Genomic DNA, 19252 nt, shown 5'->3' with positions numbered 1-19252 from the left:
TAAGAGCAACTGCCTTTGAAAGAGGAAACGGTTGAGAGTGGGCTTTCTGATGTAGAGAATTACTAGCTGGGAAAGTAGGACAATTGACACGGAATCTGAATTGATGCCCCTACATGACAGAGTTGGTGAAACTTCCCTTCTCAGAGATCTTGAGGCTCCTCTGAAATGAATTTTTCATTTTGGACAGAACATTCAGGATAAATATGATCTGTTTGAGATCCTGGTTCTCTCATTAGGACAGTTTCTTAGGATTCACTGGCACAAGAAAAGGGTTTTGATAATCCAGGTAAATCCTGACAAAAGCCTAGCACGGGATCTATGAAAATCTAACCACTCAGAGGAGAACAACAGATTAAGGGCCAGGCCGACCTGACCCTGCAGGATAGGTAAGGCTGGTCTGGCAACAGGGGTAGAGGTGAAGTGCCCATCTCCTGCTAGAAGAGCTAGAGAACACCCCTTCCGGAGAGACCACCAGGAGAGGAGAGCAGTAGGTGCTGATGATGAAGAATATTTTAATCAGCAGAGAAGGTCAAAATGACAAAGTTCCACGATCAGAGTAAACATATGGGATAAAAAATAAAGAAAAAAGATTTTTTTGAAAGGACTTTTTTTTAAAGGAATTTAAACAAAAGTCCTTTTAAAGAGACAGTTGGCTTTTTAAACCAATAGTACAACTCACTGAGAGAATCGCCACATTATTTATTGGGGTAAAAAGGACCTGGAATGTAGAAAGACCTATTCTGCAGAGGAAAAAATAGAATCACTAACAGGCCTCATGCCTTGCACAGCCAGTGGCTAGAATCCCTGCCTCATGAGACCCTGTGCTAGAAGGCCGCTAGAACCATCTCAACTATGTTAGTCTTTCTTGGAAGCCAACAAGTGTTTGCCCAGTTAAGAGCGTGGTAACAATCAGTCACGTTATGTTATAATGATTGTCGATATCTTTAAAACCCTTGTCAAGTTCCTTTTCGAGTAACCCTCACCCCACCCTTAGAGAAATTTATCTGTGGTTCACCTCTTTGAAATACCTCATTGTTGTTCCACATGTACCATAGCCGAAAAAAAAAAAAAAAAAAAGCTTTCTATTAACAAAGTGTTCAGAAGGGGGCGCCACTGTAAACAATGAGAGTTTTCGCTGCAGGGACAATTTTGTTGCAGAAACAGCTGAAAGCAATCAGGTCAGACAGAGCCAAGGGCTGGAGGGATTTTTAAAATTACAAAAACCGAACCAAATCTAACTAAAACAAAAATCAAAACCAATGGCCAAGATTTCAAGTTTGCTACTAAAGGTATGACATTCTCCTAAGACATGCGAGTGACTTGATCACTTTATTTATATATTTATATTTGAAGAAGAAGGAACTATTTGATGCAGCAAATCCACGTTGGTTAAAAATTACCAGATATGGGGGCTCATGGGTGGCTCAGTGGTTTAGGCCTCTGCCCTCGGCTCAGGTCATGAATTCAGGGTCCTGGGATGGAGCCCCACATTGGGATCTCTGCTCAGCGGGGAGCCTGCTTCCCCCCTCTTTCTCTGCCTGCCTCTCTACCTACTTGTGATCTGTCTGTCAAATGGGTAAATAAGATCTTTAAAAAAAGAATTACTAGATGTGAAATACATCGAGGGTATGGGAAGGAAAATGATTTCACCTGATCTGACTAGGAAGTGGTTGAAGCCTGAATTAAAGTGCTATAAAAAGAGTAAAGACCTGGGAAATATATGGGGTAAAAATCCGTAGAAAAACAGCAATAATAACTGGCTGCTCTTTATTGACCAGATCATGCGGTAGGCAAAGAAGAGATGGTTTTAGCCAGAGGATGATCTCCGTGTGTCTTCATGATCTGGCATTTCCTGCAAGCCAGGCATGGGGCTCTGCACTGCAGCTGCAAATGCTGGGGGCCCTCATTGTCCCTTTTCTCTTCTCAGGGGGACAACGGGCATGTCCATGATGCTGTGTGACAGGCTTTACCACAGGGAGATAATTGACTGCTAAGGGTGGGTGGGAGCCGGGAAAAGCCACTCAGGAACAGATTTCCAGGGGAGGTGATAGACAAGGGCAAAGCGAAGAATGAGGATGAGTGTGTCAAGTTTCAAAGTGCCAGGAGTCAGCACAGTGCATTCGGGAAAAGACAGCAAGTTCATGACAACCGACAGCTGATCTGGCAGCATCACCTGGGGATGGAGGCTGAGCCCCGGGGTTAACACTGGGGATGAGATGGTTTATATACTATGGCGAGGAGGTGAGGTACTACACTGTGGGGGCACAGGGAGCTACCGGAGGATTTCAAATATCAGAATCGTAACTATAATAGAGTATTTAATTGCATCCTAGCTTTCATCAAGGGTAAGATGCACTATAGTTTATGTTCGACTAAGAAAGAGAAATGCTGTCAGTTAAACTAGGATATGTCATCAAGTGCAAGGTGAGTGCCACCTTAAGAGATATTAAAATGGGGGGGACAAATCTTAGAACAAGTAAATTGTGGTAGTAGAATAATTAAGAAAGATCCAACACTTGGATCAACTAAAGAAGTGATTATTGCTTACCATGTGCCCCAAACTATATTAAGTCCTAGAACAAGAGACGTGCTCATCTTGATGCCCCGCAGCTGTTAGACCCAAGGTACAGAGGGGAGTAGCCAACGACCAGCAGGCCCCAAGTGCCATGTGCAGACTCTAAGAGCAACTGCCTTTGAAAGAGGAAACGGTTGAGAGTGGGCTTTCTGATGTAGAGAATTACTAGCTGGGAAAGTAGGACAATTGACACGGAATCTGAATTGATGCCCCTACATGACAGAGTTGGTGAAACTTCCCTTCTCAGAGATCTTGAGGCTCCTCTGAAATGAATTTTTCATTTTGGACAGAACATTCAGGATAAATATGATCTGTTTGAGATCCTGGTTCTCTCATTAGGACAGTTTCTTAGGATTCACTGGCACAAGAAAAGGGTTTTGATAATCCAGGTAAATCCTGACAAAAGCCTAGCACGGGATCTATGAAAATCTAACCACTCAGAGGAGAACAACAGATAAAGGGCCAGGCCGACCTGACCCTGCAGGATAGGTAAGGCTGGTCTGGCAACAGGGGTAGAGGTGAAGTGCCCATCTCCTGCTAGAAGAGCTAGAGAACACCCCTTCCGGAGAGACCACCAGGAGAGGAGAGCAGTAGGTGCTGATGATGAAGAATATTTTAATCAGCAGAGAAGGTCAAAATGACAAAGTTCCACGATCAGAGTAAACATATGGGATAAAAAATAAAAAATAAAGAAAAAAGATTTTTTTGAAAGGACTTTTTTTTAAAGGAATTTAAACAAAAGTCCTTTTAAAGAGACAGTTGGCTGTTTAAACCAATAGTACAACTCACTGAGAGAATCGCCACATTATTTATTGGGGTAAAAAGGACCTGGAATGTAGAAAGACCTATTCTGCAGAGGAAAAAATAGAATCACTAACAGGCCTCATGCCTTGCACAGCCAGTGGCTAGAATCCCTGCCTCATGAGACCCTGTGCTAGAAGGCCGCTAGAACCATCTCAACTATGTTAGTCTTTCTTGGAAGCCAACAAGTGTTTGCCCAGTTAAGAGCGCGGTAACAATCAGTCACGTTATGTTATAATGATTGTCGATATCTTTAAAACCCTTGTCAAGTTCCTTTTCGAGTAACCCTCACCCCACCCTTAGAGAAATTTATCTGTGGTTCACCTCTTTGAAATACCTCATTGTTGTTCCACATGTACAATAGCCGAAAAAAAAAAAAAAAAAGCTTTCTATTAACAAAGTGTTCAGAAGGGGGCGCCACTGTAAACAATGAGAGTTTTCGCTTCCGGGACAATTTTGTTGCAGAAACAGCTGAAAGCAATCAGGTCAGACAGAGCCAAGGGCTGGAGGGATTTTTAAAATGACAAAAACCGAACCAAATCTAACCAAAACAAAAATCAAAACCAATGGCCAAGATTTCAAGTTTGCTACTAAAGGTATGACATTCTCCTAAGACATGCGAGTGACTTGATCACTTTATTTATATATTTATATTTGAAGAAGAAGGAACTATTTGATGCAGCAAATCCACGTTGGTTAAAAATTACCAGATATGGGGGCTCATGGGTGGCTCAGTGGTTTAGGCCTCTGCCCTCGGCTCAGGTCATGAATTCAGGGTCCTGGGATGGAGCCCCACATTGGGATCTCTGCTCAGCGGGGAGCCTGCTTCCCCCCTCTTTCTCTGCCTGCCTCTCTACCTACTTGTGATCTGTCTGTCAAATGGGTAAATAAGATCTTTAAAAAAAGAATTACTAGATATGAAATACATCGAGGGTATGGGAAGGAAAATGATTTCACCTGATCTGACTAGGAAGTGGTTGAAGCCTGAATTAAAGTGCTATAAAAAGAGTAAAGACCTGGGAAATATATGGGGTAAAAATCCCTAGAAAAACAGCAATCATAACTGGCTGCTCTTTATTGACCAGATCATGCGGTAGGCAAAGAAGAGATGGTTTTAGCCAGAGGATGATCTCCGTGTGTCTTCATGATCTGGCATTTCCTGCAAGCCAGGCATGGGGCTCTGCACTGCAGCTGCAAATGCTGGGGGCCCTCATTGTCCCTTTTCTCTTCTCAGGGGGACAACGGGCATGTCCATGATGCTGTGTGACAGGCTTTACCACAGGGAGATAATTGACTGCTAAGGGTGGGTGGGAGCCGGGAAAAGCCACTTAGGAACAGATTTCCAGGGGAGGTGATAGACAAGGGCAAAGCGAAGAATGAGGATGAGTGTGTCAAGTTTCAAAGTGCCAGGAGGCAGCACAGTGCATTCGGGAAAAGACAGCAAGTTCATGACAACCGACAGCTGATCTGGCAGCATCACCTGGGGATGGAGGCTGAGCCCCGGGGTTAACACTGGGGATGAGATGGTTTATATACTATGGCGAGGAGGTGAGGTACTACACTGTGGGGGCACAGGGAGCTACCGGAGGATTTCAAATATCAGAATCGTAACTATAATAGAGTATTTAATTGCATCCTAGCTTTCATCAAGGGTAAGATGCACTATAGTTTATGTTCGACTAAGAAAGAGAAATGCTGTCAGTTAAACTAGGATATGTCATCAAGTGCAAGGTGAGTGCCACCTTAAGAGATATTAAAATGGGGGGGACAAATCTTAGAACAAGTAAATTGTGGTAGTAGAATAATTAAGAAAGATCCAACACTTGGATCAACTAAAGAAGTGATTATTGCTTACCATGTGCCCCAAACTATATTAAGTCCTAGAACAAGAGACGTGCTCATCTTGATGCCCCGCAGCTGTTAGACCCAAGGTACAGAGGGGAGTAGCCAACGACCAGCAGGCCCCAAGTGCCATGTGCAGACTCTAAGAGCAACTGCCTTTGAAAGAGGAAACGGTTGAGAGTGGGCTTTCTGATGTAGAGAATTACTAGCTGGGAAAGTAGGACAATTGACACGGAATCTGAATTGATGCCCCTACATGACAGAGTTGGTGAAACTTCCCTTCTCAGAGATCTTGAGGCTCCTCTGAAATGAATTTTTCATTTTGGTCAGAACATTCAGGATAAATATGATCTGTTTGAGATCCTGGTTCTCTCATTAGGACAGTTTCTTAGGATTCACTGGCACAAGAAAAGGGTTTTGATAATCCAGGTAAATCCTGACAAAAGCCTAGCACGGGATCTATGAAAATCTAACCACTCAGAGGAGAACAACAGATAAAGGGCCAGGCCGACCTGACCCTGCAGGATAGGTAAGGCTGGTCTGGCAACAGGGGTAGAGGTGAAGTGCCCATCTCCTGCTAGAAGAGCTAGAGAACACCCCTTCCGGAGAGACCACCAGGAGAGGAGAGCAGTAGGTGCTGATGATGAAGAATATTTTAATCAGCAGAGAAGGTCAAAATTACAAAGTTCCACGATCAGAGTAAACATATGGGATAAAAAATAAAAAATAAAGAAAAAAGATTTTTTTGAAAGGACTTTTTTTTAAAGGAATTTAAACAAAAGTCCTTTTAAAGAGACAGTTGGCTGTTTAAACCAATAGTACAACTCACTGAGAGAATCGCCACATTATTTATTGGGGTAAAAAGGACCTGGAATGTAGAAAGACCTATTCTGCAGAGGAAAAAATAGAATCACTAACAGGCCTCATGCCTTGCACAGCCAGTGGCTAGAATCCCTGCCTCATGAGACCCTGTGCTAGAAGGCCGCTAGAACCATCTCAACTATGTTAGTCTTTCTTGGAAGCCAACAAGTGTTTGCCCAGTTAAGAGCGTGGTAACAATCAGTCACGTTATGTTATAATGATTGTCGATATCTTTAAAACCCTTGTCAAGTTCCTTTTCGAGTAACCCTCACCCCACCCTTAGAGAAATTTATCTGTGGTTCACCTCTTTGAAATACCTCATTGTTGTTCCACATGTACCATAGCCGAAAAAAAAAAAAAAAAAAAAGCTTTCTATTAACAAAGTGTTCAGAAGGGGGCGCCACTGTAAACAATGAGAGTTTTCGCTGCAGGGACAATTTTGTTGCAGAAACAGCTGAAAGCAATCAGGTCAGACAGAGCCAAGGGCTGGAGGGATTTTTAAAATGACAAAAACCGAACCAAATCTAACCAAAACAAAAATCAAAACCAATGGCCAAGATTTCAAGTTTGCTACTAAAGGTATGACATTCTCCTAAGACATGCGAGTGACTTGATCACTTTATTTATATATTTATATTTGAAGAAGAAGGAACTATTTGATGCAGCAAATCCACGTTGGTTAAAAATTACCAGATATGGGGGCTCATGGGTGGCTCAGTGGTTTAGGCCTCTGCCCTCGGCTCAGGTCATGAATTCAGGGTCCTGGGATGGAGCCCCACATTGGGATCTCTGCTCAGCGGGGAGCCTGCTTCCCCCCTCTTTCTCTGCCTGCCTCTCTACCTACTTGTGATCTGTCTGTCAAATGGGTAAATAAGATCTTTAAAAAAAGAATTACTAGATATGAAATACATCGAGGGTATGGGAAGGAAAATGATTTCACCTGATCTGACTAGGAAGTGGTTGAAGCCTGAATTAAAGTGCTATAAAAAGAGTAAAGACCTGGGAAATATATGGGGTAAAAATCCCTAGAAAAACAGCAATAATAACTGGCTGCTCTTTATTGACCAGATCATGCGGTAGGCAAAGAAGAGATGGTTTTAGCCAGAGGATGATCTCCGTGTGTCTTCATGATCTGGCATTTCCTGCAAGCCAGGCATGGGGCTCTGCACTGCAGCTGCAAATGCTGGGGGCCCTCATTGTCCCTTTTCTCTTCTCAGGGGGACAACGGGCATGTCCATGATGCTGTGTGACAGGCTTTACCACAGGGAGATAATTGACTGCTAAGGGTGGGTGGGAGCCGGGAAAAGCCACTTAGGAACAGATTTCCAGGGGAGGTGATAGACAAGGGCAAAGCGAAGAATGAGGATGAGTGTGTCAAGTTTCAAAGTGCCAGGAGGCAGCACAGTGCATTCGGGAAAAGACAGCAAGTTCATGACAACCGACAGCTGATCTGGCAGCATCACCTGGGGATGGAGGCTGAGCCCCGGGGTTAACACTGGGGATGAGATGGTTTATATACTATGGCGAGGAGGTGAGGTACTACACTGTGGGGGCACAGGGAGCTACCGGAGGATTTCAAATATCAGAATCGTAACTATAATAGAGTATTTAATTGCATCCTAGCTTTCATCAAGGGTAAGATGCACTATAGTTTATGTTCGACTAAGAAAGAGAAATGCTGTCAGTTAAACTAGGATATGTCATCAAGTGCAAGGTGAGTGCCACCTTAAGAGATATTAAAATGGGGGGGACAAATCTTAGAACAAGTAAATTGTGGTAGTAGAATAATTAAGAAAGATCCAACACTTGGATCAACTAAAGAAGTGATTATTGCTTACCATGTGCCCCAAACTATATTAAGTCCTAGAACAAGAGACGTGCTCATCTTGATGCCCCGCAGCTGTTAGACCCAAGGTACAGAGGGGAGTAGCCAACGACCAGCAGGCCCCAAGTGCCATGTGCAGACTCTAAGAGCAACTGCCTTTGAAAGAGGAAACGGTTGAGAGTGGGCTTTCTGATGTAGAGAATTACTAGCTGGGAAAGTAGGACAATTGACACGGAATCTGAATTGATGCCCCTACATGACAGAGTTGGTGAAACTTCCCTTCTCAGAGATCTTGAGGCTCCTCTGAAATGAATTTTTCATTTTGGTCAGAACATTCAGGATAAATATGATCTGTTTGAGATCCTGGTTCTCTCATTAGGACAGTTTCTTAGGATTCACTGGCACAAGAAAAGGGTTTTGATAATCCAGGTAAATCCTGACAAAAGCCTAGCACGGGATCTATGAAAATCTAACCACTCAGAGGAGAACAACAGATAAAGGGCCAGGCCGACCTGACCCTGCAGGATAGGTAAGGCTGGTCTGGCAACAGGGGTAGAGGTGAAGTGCCCATCTCCTGCTAGAAGAGCTAGAGAAGACCCCTTCCGGAGAGACCACCAGGAGAGGAGAGCAGTAGGTGCTGATGATGAAGAATATTTTAATCAGCAGAGAAGGTCAAAATGACAAAGTTCCACGATCAGAGTAAACATATGGGATAAAAAATAAAAAATAAAGAAAAAAGATTTTTTTGAAAGGACTTTTTTTTAAAGGAATTTAAACAAAAGTCCTTTTAAAGAGACAGTTGGCTGTTTAAACCAATAGTACAACTCACTGAGAGAATCGCCACATTATTTATTGGGGTAAAAAGGACCTGGAATGTAGAAAGACCTATTCTGCAGAGGAAAAAATAGAATCACTAACAGGCCTCATGCCTTGCACAGCCAGTGGCTAGAATCCCTGCCTCATGAGACCCTGTGCTAGAAGGCCGCTAGAACCATCTCAACTATGTTAGTCTTTCTTGGAAGCCAACAAGTGTTTGCCCAGTTAAGAGCACGGTAACAATCAGTCACGTTATGTTATAATGATTGTCGATATCTTTAAAACCCTTGTCAAGTTCCTTTTCGAGTAACCCTCACCCCACCCTTAGAGAAATTTATCTGTGGTTCACCTCTTTGAAATACCTCATTGTTGTTCCACATGTACCATAGCCGAAAAAAAAAAAAAAAAAAAAGCTTTCTATTAACAAAGTGTTCAGAAGGGGGCGCCACTGTAAACAATGAGAGTTTTCGCTTCCGGGACAATTTTGTTGCAGAAACAGCTGAAAGCAATCAGGTCAGACAGAGCCAAGGGCTGGAGGGATTTTTAAAATGACAAAAACCGAACCAAATCTAACCAAAACAAAAATCAAAACCAATGGCCAAGATTTCAAGTTTGCTACTAAAGGTATGACATTCTCCTAAGACATGCGAGTGACTTGATCACTTTATTTATATATTTATATTTGAAGAAGAAGGAACTATTTGATGCAGCAAATCCACGTTGGTTAAAAATTACCAGATATGGGGGCTCATGGGTGGCTCAGTGGTTTAGGCCTCTGCCCTCGGCTCAGGTCATGAATTCAGGGTCCTGGGATGGAGCCCCACATTGGGATCTCTGCTCAGCGGGGAGCCTGCTTCCCCCCTCTTTCTCTGCCTGCCTCTCTACCTACTTGTGATCTGTCTGTCAAATGGGTAAATAAGATCTTTAAAAAAAGAATTACTAGATATGAAATACATCGAGGGTATGGGAAGGAAAATGATTTCACCTGATCTGACTAGGAAGTGGTTGAAGCCTGAATTAAAGTGCTATAAAAAGAGTAAAGACCTGGGAAATATATGGGGTAAAAATCCCTAGAAAAACAGCAATCATAACTGGCTGCTCTTTATTGACCAGATCATGCGGTAGGCAAAGAAGAGATGGTTTTAGCCAGAGGATGATCTCCGTGTGTCTTCATGATCTGGCATTTCCTGCAAGCCAGGCATGGGGCTCTGCACTGCAGCTGCAAATGCTGGGGGCCCTCATTGTCCCTTTTCTCTTCTCAGGGGGACAACGGGCATGTCCATGATGCTGTGTGACAGGCTTTACCACAGGGAGATAATTGACTGCTAAGGGTGGGTGGGAGCCGGGAAAAGCCACTTAGGAACAGATTTCCAGGGGAGGTGATAGACAAGGGCAAAGCGAAGAATGAGGATGAGTGTGTCAAGTTTCAAAGTGCCAGGAGGCAGCACAGTGCATTCGGGAAAAGACAGCAAGTTCATGACAACCGACAGCTGATCTGGCAGCATCACCTGGGGATGGAGGCTGAGCCCCGGGGTTAACACTGGGGATGAGATGGTTTATATACTATGGCGAGGAGGTGAGGTACTACACTGTGGGGGCACAGGGAGCTACCGGAGGATTTCAAATATCAGAATCGTAACTATAATAGAGTATTTAATTGCATCCTAGCTTTCATCAAGGGTAAGATGCACTATAGTTTATGTTCGACTAAGAAAGAGAAATGCTGTCAGTTAAACTAGGATATGTCATCAAGTGCAAGGTGAGTGCCACCTTAAGAGATATTAAAATGGGGGGGACAAATCTTAGAACAAGTAAATTGTGGTAGTAGAATAATTAAGAAAGATCCAACACTTGGATCAACTAAAGAAGTGATTATTGCTTACCATGTGCCCCAAACTATATTAAGTCCTAGAACAAGAGACGTGCTCATCTTGATGCCCCGCAGCTGTTAGACCCAAGGTACAGAGGGGAGTAGCCAACGACCAGCAGGCCCCAAGTGCCATGTGCAGACTCTAAGAGCAACTGCCTTTGAAAGAGGAAACGGTTGAGAGTGGGCTTTCTGATGTAGAGAATTACTAGCTGGGAAAGTAGGACAATTGACACGGAATCTGAATTGATGCCCCTACATGACAGAGTTGGTGAAACTTCCCTTCTCAGAGATCTTGAGGCTCCTCTGAAATGAATTTTTCATTTTGGTCAGAACATTCAGGATAAATATGATCTGTTTGAGATCCTGGTTCTCTCATTAGGACAGTTTCTTAGGATTCACTGGCACAAGAAAAGGGTTTTGATAATCCAGGTAAATCCTGACAAAAGCCTAGCACGGGATCTATGAAAATCTAACCACTCAGAGGAGAACAACAGATAAAGGGCCAGGCCGACCTGACCCTGCAGGATAGGTAAGGCTGGTCTGGCAACAGGGGTAGAGGTGAAGTGCCCATCTCCTGCTAGAAGAGCTAGAGAAGACCCCTTCCGGAGAGACCACCAGGAGAGGAGAGCAGTAGGTGCTGATGATGAAGAATATTTTAATCAGCAGAGAAGGTCAAAATGACAAAGTTCCACGATCAGAGTAAACATATGGGATAAAAAATAAAAAATAAAGAAAAAAGATTTTTTTGAAAGGACTTTTTTTTAAAGGAATTTAAACAAAAGTCCTTTTAAAGAGACAGTTGGCTGTTTAAACCAATAGTACAACTCACTGAGAGAATCGCCACATTATTTATTGGGGTAAAAAGGACCTGGAATGTAGAAAGACCTATTCTGCAGAGGAAAAAATAGAATCACTAACAGGCCTCATGCCTTGCACAGCCAGTGGCTAGAATCCCTGCCTCATGAGACCCTGTGCTAGAAGGCCGCTAGAACCATCTCAACTATGTTAGTCTTTCTTGGAAGCCAACAAGTGTTTGCCCAGTTAAGAGCGCGGTAACAATCAGTCACGTTATGTTATAATGATTGTCGATATCTTTAAAACCCTTGTCAAGTTCCTTTTCGAGTAACCCTCACCCCACCCTTAGAGAAATTTATCTGTGGTTCACCTCTTTGAAATACCTCATTGTTGTTCCACATGTACCATAGCCGAAAAAAAAAAAAAAAAAAAAAAAGCTTTCTATTAACAAAGTGTTCAGAAGGGGGCGCCACTGTAAACAATGAGAGTTTTCGCTGCAGGGACAATTTTGTTGCAGAAACAGCTGAAAGCAATCAGGTCAGACAGAGCCAAGGGCTGGAGGGATTTTTAAAATGACAAAAACCGAACCAAATCTAACCAAAACAAAAATCAAAACCAATGGCCAAGATTTCAGTTTGCTACTAAAGGTATGACATTCTCCTAAGACATGCGAGTGACTTGATCACTTTATTTATATATTTATTTTTGAAGAAGAAGGAACTATTTGATGCAGCTAATCCACGTTGGTTAAAAATTACCAGATATGGGGGCTCATGGGTGGCTCAGTGGTTTAGGCCTCTGCCCTCGGCTCAGGTCATGAATTCAGGGTCCTGGGATGGAGCCCCACATTGGGATCTCTGCTCAGCGGGGAGCCTGCTTCCCCCCTCTTTCTCTGCCTGCCTCTCTACCTACTTGTGATCTGTCTGTCAAATGGGTAAATAAGATCTTTAAAAAAAGAATTACTAGATGTGAAATACATCGAGGGTATGGGAAGGAAAATGATTTCACCTGATCTGACTAGGAAGTGGTTGAAGCCTGAATTAAAGTGCTATAAAAAGAGTAAAGACCTGGGAAATATATGGGGTAAAAATCCGTAGAAAAACAGCAATAATAACTGGCTGCTCTTTATTGACCAGATCATGCGGTAGGCAAAGAAGAGATGGTTTTAGCCAGAGGATGATCTCCGTGTGTCTTCATGATCTGGCATTTCCTGCAAGCCAGGCATGGGGCTCTGCACTGCAGCTGCAAATGCTGGGGGCCCTCATTGTCCCTTTTCTCTTCTCAGGGGGACAACGGGCATGTCCATGATGCTGTGTGACAGGCTTTACCACAGGGAGATAATTGACTGCTAAGGGTGGGTGGGAGCCGGGAAAAGCCACTCAGGAACAGATTTCCAGGGGAGGTGATAGACAAGGGCAAAGCGAAGAATGAGGATGAGTGTGTCAAGTTTCAAAGTGCCAGGAGTCAGCACAGTGCATTCGGGAAAAGACAGCAAGTTCATGACAACCGACAGCTGATCTGGCAGCATCACCTGGGGATGGAGGCTGAGCCCCGGGGTTAACACTGGGGATGAGATGGTTTATATACTATGGCGAGGAGGTGAGGTACTACACTGTGGGGGCACAGGGAGCTACCGGAGGATTTCAAATATCAGAATCGTAACTATAATAGAGTATTTAATTGCATCCTAGCTTTCATCAAGGGTAAGATGCACTATAGTTTATGTTCGACTAAGAAAGAGAAATGCTGTCAGTTAAACTAGGATATGTCATCAAGTGCAAGGTGAGTGCCACCTTAAGAGATATTAAAATGGGGGGGACAAATCTTAGAACAAGTAAATTGTGGTAGTAGAATAATTAAGAAAGATCCAACACTTGGATCAACTAAAGAAGTGATTATTGCTTACCATGTGCCCCAAACTATATTAAGTCCTAGAACAAGAGACGTGCTCATCTTGATGCCCTGCAGCTGTTAGACCCAAGGTACAGAGGGGAGTAGCCAACGACCAGCAGGCCCCAAGTGCCATGTGCAGACTCTAAGAGCAACTGCCTTTGAAAGAGGAAACGGTTGAGAGTGGGCTTTCTGATGTAGAGAATTACTAGCTGGGAAAGTAGGACAATTGACACGGAATCTGAATTGATGCCCCTACATGACAGAGTTGGTGAAACTTCCCTTCTCAGAGATCTTGAGGCTCCTCTGAAATGAATTTTTCATTTTGGACAGAACATTCAGGATAAATATGATCTGTTTGAGATCCTGGTTCTCTCATTAGGACAGTTTCTTAGGATTCACTGGCACAAGAAAAGGGTTTTGATAATCCAGGTAAATCCTGACAAAAGCCTAGCACGGGATCTATGAAAATCTAACCACTCAGAGGAGAACAACAGATAAAGGGCCAGGCCGACCTGACCCTGCAGGATAGGTAAGGCTGGTCTGGCAACAGGGGTAGAGGTGAAGTGCCCATCTCCTGCTAGAAGAGCTAGAGAACACCCCTTCCGGAGAGACCACCAGGAGAGGAGAGCAGTAGGTGCTGATGATGAAGAATATTTTAATCAGCAGAGAAGGTCAAAATGACAAAGTTCCACGATCAGAGTAAACATATGGGATAAAAAATAAAAAATAAAGAAAAAAGATTTTTTTGAAAGGACTTTTTTTTAAAGGAATTTAAACAAAAGTCCTTTTAAAGAGACAGTTGGCTGTTTAAACCAATAGTACAACTCACTGAGAGAATCGCCACATTATTTATTGGGGTAAAAAGGACCTGGAATGTAGAAAGACCTATTCTGCAGAGGAAAAAATAGAATCACTAACAGGCCTCATGCCTTGCACAGCCAGTGGCTAGAATCCCTGCCTCATGAGACCCTGTGCTAGAAGGCCGCTAGAACCATCTCAACTATGTTAGTCTTTCTTGGAAGCCAACAAGTGTTTGCCCAGTTAAGAGCGCGGTAACAATCAGTCACGTTATGTTATAATGATTGTCGATATCTTTAAAACCCTTGTCAAGTTCCTTTTCGAGTAACCCTCACCCCACCCTTAGAGAAATTTATCTGTGGTTCACCTCTTTGAAATACCTCATTGTTGTTCCACATGTACAATAGCCGAAAAAAAAAAAAAAAAAAAAGCTTTCTATTAACAAAGTGTTCAGAAGGGGGCGCCACTGTAAACAATGAGAGTTTTCGCTTCCGGGACAATTTTGTTGCAGAAACAGCTGAAAGCAATCAGGTCAGACAGAGCCAAGGGCTGGAGGGATTTTTAAAATGACAAAAACCGAACCAAATCTAACCAAAACAAAAATCAAAACCAATGGCCAAGATTTCAAGTTTGCTACTAAAGGTATGACATTCTCCTAAGACATGCGAGTGACTTGATCACTTTATTTATATATTTATATTTGAAGAAGAAGGAACTATTTGATGCAGCAAATCCACGTTGGTTAAAAATTACCAGATATGGGGGCTCATGGGTGGCTCAGTGGTTTAGGCCTCTGCCCTCGGCTCAGGTCATGAATTCAGGGTCCTGGGATGGAGCCCCACATTGGGATCTCTGCTCAGCGGGGAGCCTGCTTCCCCCCTCTTTCTCTGCCTGCCTCTCTACCTACTTGTGATCTGTCTGTCAAATGGGTAAATAAGATCTTTAAAAAAAGAATTACTAGATATGAAATACATCGAGGGTATGGGAAGGAAAATGATTTCACCTGATCTGACTAGGAAGTGGTTGAAGCCTGAATTAAAGTGCTATAAAAAGAGTAAAGACCTGGGAAATATATGGGGTAAAAATCCCTAGAAAAACAGCAATCATAACTGGCTGCTCTTTATTGACCAGATCATGCGGTAGGCAAAGAAGAGATGGTTTTAGCCAGAGGATGATCTCCGTGTGTCTTCATGATCTGGCATTTCCTGCAAGCCAGGCATGGGGCTCTGCACTGCAGCTGCAAATGCTGGGGGCCCTCATTGTCCCTTTTCTCTTCTCAGGGGGACAACGGGCATGTCCATGATGCTGTGTGACAGGCTTTACCACAGGGAGATAATTGACTGCTAAGGGTGGGTGGGAGCCGGGAAAAGCCACTTAGGAACAGATTTCCAGGGGAGGTGATAGACAAGGGCAAAGCGAAGAATGAGGATGAGTGTGTCAAGTTTCAAAGTGCCAGGAGGCAGCACAGTGCATTCGGGAAAAGACAGCAAGTTCATGACAACCGACAGCTGATCTGGCAGCATCACCTGGGGATGGAGGCTGAGCCCCGGGGTTAACACTGGGGATGAGATGGTTTATATACTATGGCGAGGAGGTGAGGTACTACACTGTGGGGGCACAGGGAGCTACCGGAGGATTTCAAATATCAGAATCGTAACTATAATAGAGTATTTAATTGCATCCTAGCTTTCATCAAGGGTAAGATGCACTATAGTTTATGTTCGACTAAGAAAGAGAAATGCTGTCAGTTAAACTAGGATATGTCATCAAGTGCAAGGTGAGTGCCACCTTAAGAGATATTAAAATGGGGGGGACAAATCTTAGAACAAGTAAATTGTGGTAGTAGAATAATTAAGAAAGATCCAACACTTGGATCAACTAAAGAAGTGATTATTGCTTACCATGTGCCCCAAACTATATTAAGTCCTAGAACAAGAGACGTGCTCATCTTGATGCCCCGCAGCTGTTAGACCCAAGGTACAGAGGGGAGTAGCCAACGACCAGCAGGCCCCAAGTGCCATGTGCAGACTCTAAGAGCAACTGCCTTTGAAAGAGGAAACGGTTGAGAGTGGGCTTTCTGATGTAGAGAATTACTAGCTGGGAAAGTAGGACAATTGACACGGAATCTGAATTGATGCCCCTACATGACAGAGTTGGTGAAACTTCCCTTCTCAGAGATCTTGAGGCTCCTCTGAAATGAATTTTTCATTTTGGTCAGAACATTCAGGATAAATATGATCTGTTTGAGATCCTGGTTCTCTCATTAGGACAGTTTCTTAGGATTCACTGGCACAAGAAAAGGGTTTTGATAATCCAGGTAAATCCTGACAAAAGCCTAGCACGGGATCTATGAAAATCTAACCACTCAGAGGAGAACAACAGATAAAGGGCCAGGCCGACCTGACCCTGCAGGATAGGTAAGGCTGGTCTGGCAACAGGGGTAGAGGTGAAGTGCCCATCTCCTGCTAGAAGAGCTAGAGAAGACCCCTTCCGGAGAGACCACCAGGAGAGGAGAGCAGTAGGTGCTGATGATGAAGAATATTTTAATCAGCAGAGAAGGTCAAAATGACAAAGTTCCACGATCAGAGTAAACATATGGGATAAAAAATAAAAAATAAAGAAAAAAGATTTTTTTGAAAGGACTTTTTTTTAAAGGAATTTAAACAAAAGTCCTTTTAAAGAGACAGTTGGCTGTTTAAACCAATAGTACAACTCACTGAGAGAATCGCCACATTATTTATTGGGGTAAAAAGGACCTGGAATGTAGAAAGACCTATTCTGCAGAGGAAAAAATAGAATCACTAACAGGCCTCATGCCTTGCACAGCCAGTGGCTAGAATCCCTGCCTCATGAGACCCTGTGCTAGAAGGCCGCTAGAACCATCTCAACTATGTTAGTCTTTCTTGGAAGCCAACAAGTGTTTGCCCAGTTAAGAGCACGGTAACAATCAGTCACGTTATGTTATAATGATTGTCGATATCTTTAAAACCCTTGTCAAGTTCCTTTTCGAGTAACCCTCACCCCACCCTTAGAGAAATTTATCTGTGGTTCACCTCTTTGAAATACCTCATTGTTGTTCCACATGTACCATAGCCGAAAAAAAAAAAAAAAAAAAAAAGCTTTCTATTAACAAAGTGTTCAGAAGGGGGCGCCACTGTAAACAATGAGAGTTTTCGCTGCAGGGACAATTTTGTTGCAGAAACAGCTGAAAGCAATCAGGTCAGACAGAGCCAAGGGCTGGAGGGATTTTTAAAATGACAAAAACCGAACCAAATCTAACCAAAACAAAAATCAAAACCAATGGCCAAGATTTCAAGTTTGCTACTAAAGGTATGACATTCTCCTAAGACATGCGAGTGACTTGATCACTTTATTTATATATTTATATTTGAAGAAGAAGGAACTATTTGATGCAGCAAATCCACGTTGGTTAAAAATTACCAGATATGGGGGCTCATGGGTGGCTCAGTGGTTTAGGCCTCTGCCCTCGGCTCAGGTCATGAATTCAGGGTCCTGGGATGGAGCCCCACATTGGGATCTCTGCTCAGCGGGGAGCCTGCTTCCCCCCTCTTTCTCTGCCTGCCTCTCTACCTACTTGTGATCTGTCTGTCAAATGGGTAAATAAGATCTTTAAAAAAAGAATTACTAGATATGAAATACATCGAGGGTATGGGAAGGAAAATGATTTCACCTGATCTGACTAGGAAGTGGTTGAAGCCTGAATTAAAGTGCTATAAAAAGAGTAAAGACCTGGGAAATATATGGGGTAAAAATCCCTAGAAAAACAGCAATCATAACTGGCTGCTCTTTATTGACCAGATCATGCGGTAGGCAAAGAAGAGATGGTTTTAGCCAGAGGATGATCTCCGTGTGTCTTCATGATCTGGCATTTCCTGCAAGCCAGGCATGGGGCTCTGCACTGCAGCTGCAAATGCTGGGGGCCCTCATTGTCCCTTTTCTCTTCTCAGGGGGACAACGGGCATGTCCATGATGCTGTGTGACAGGCTTTACCACAGGGAGATAATTGACTGCTAAGGGTGGGTGGGAGCCGGGAAAAGCCACTTAGGAACAGATTTCCAGGGGAGGTGATAGACAAGGGCAAAGCGAAGAATGAGGATGAGTGTGTCAAGTTTCAAAGTGCCAGGAGGCAGCACAGTGCATTCGGGAAAAGACAGCAAGTTCATGACAACCGACAGCTGATCTGGCAGCATCACCTGGGGATGGAGGCTGAGCCCCGGGGTTAACACTGGGGATGAGATGGTTTATATACTATGGCGAGGAGGTGAGGTACTACACTGTGGGGGCACAGGGAGCTACCGGAGGATTTCAAATATCAGAATCGTAACTATAATAGAGTATTTAATTGCATCCTAGCTTTCATCAAGGGTAAGATGCACTATAGTTTATGTTCGACTAAGAAAGAGAAATGCTGTCAGTTAAACTAGGATATGTCATCAAGTGCAAGGTGAGTGCCACCTTAAGAGATATTAAAATGGGGGGGACAAATCTTAGAACAAGTAAATTGTGGTAGTAGAATAATTAAGAAAGATCCAACACTTGGATCAACTAAAGAAGTGATTATTGCTTACCATGTGCCCCAAACTATATTAAGTCCTAGAACAAGAGACGTGCTCATCTTGATGCCCCGCAGCTGTTAGACCCAAGGTACAGAGGGGAGTAGCCAACGACCAGCAGGCCCCAAGTGCCATGTGCAGACTCTAAGAGCAACTGCCTTTGAAAGAGGAAACGGTTGAGAGTGGGCTTTCTGATGTAGAGAATTACTAGCTGGGAAAGTAGGACAATTGACACGGAATCTGAATTGATGCCCCTACATGACAGAGTTGGTGAAACTTCCCTTCTCAGAGATCTTGAGGCTCCTCTGAAATGAATTTTTCATTTTGGTCAGAACATTCAGGATAAATATGATCTGTTTGAGATCCTGGTTCTCTCATTAGGACAGTTTCTTAGGATTCACTGGCACAAGAAAAGGGTTTTGATAATCCAGGTAAATCCTGACAAAAGCCTAGCACGGGATCTATGAAAATCTAACCACTCAGAGGAGAACAACAGATAAAGGGCCAGGCCGACCTGACCCTGCAGGATAGGTAAGGCTGGTCTGGCAACAGGGGTAGAGGTGAAGTGCCCATCTCCTGCTAGAAGAGCTAGAGAACACCCC

This window comes from Mustela nivalis (genome assembly GCF_964662115.1).
Source record: "Mustela nivalis genome assembly, chromosome: 3".
Classification (NCBI taxonomy): domain Eukaryota; kingdom Metazoa; phylum Chordata; class Mammalia; order Carnivora; family Mustelidae; genus Mustela; species Mustela nivalis.
Note: the sequence above shows the minus strand (reverse complement) of the source record.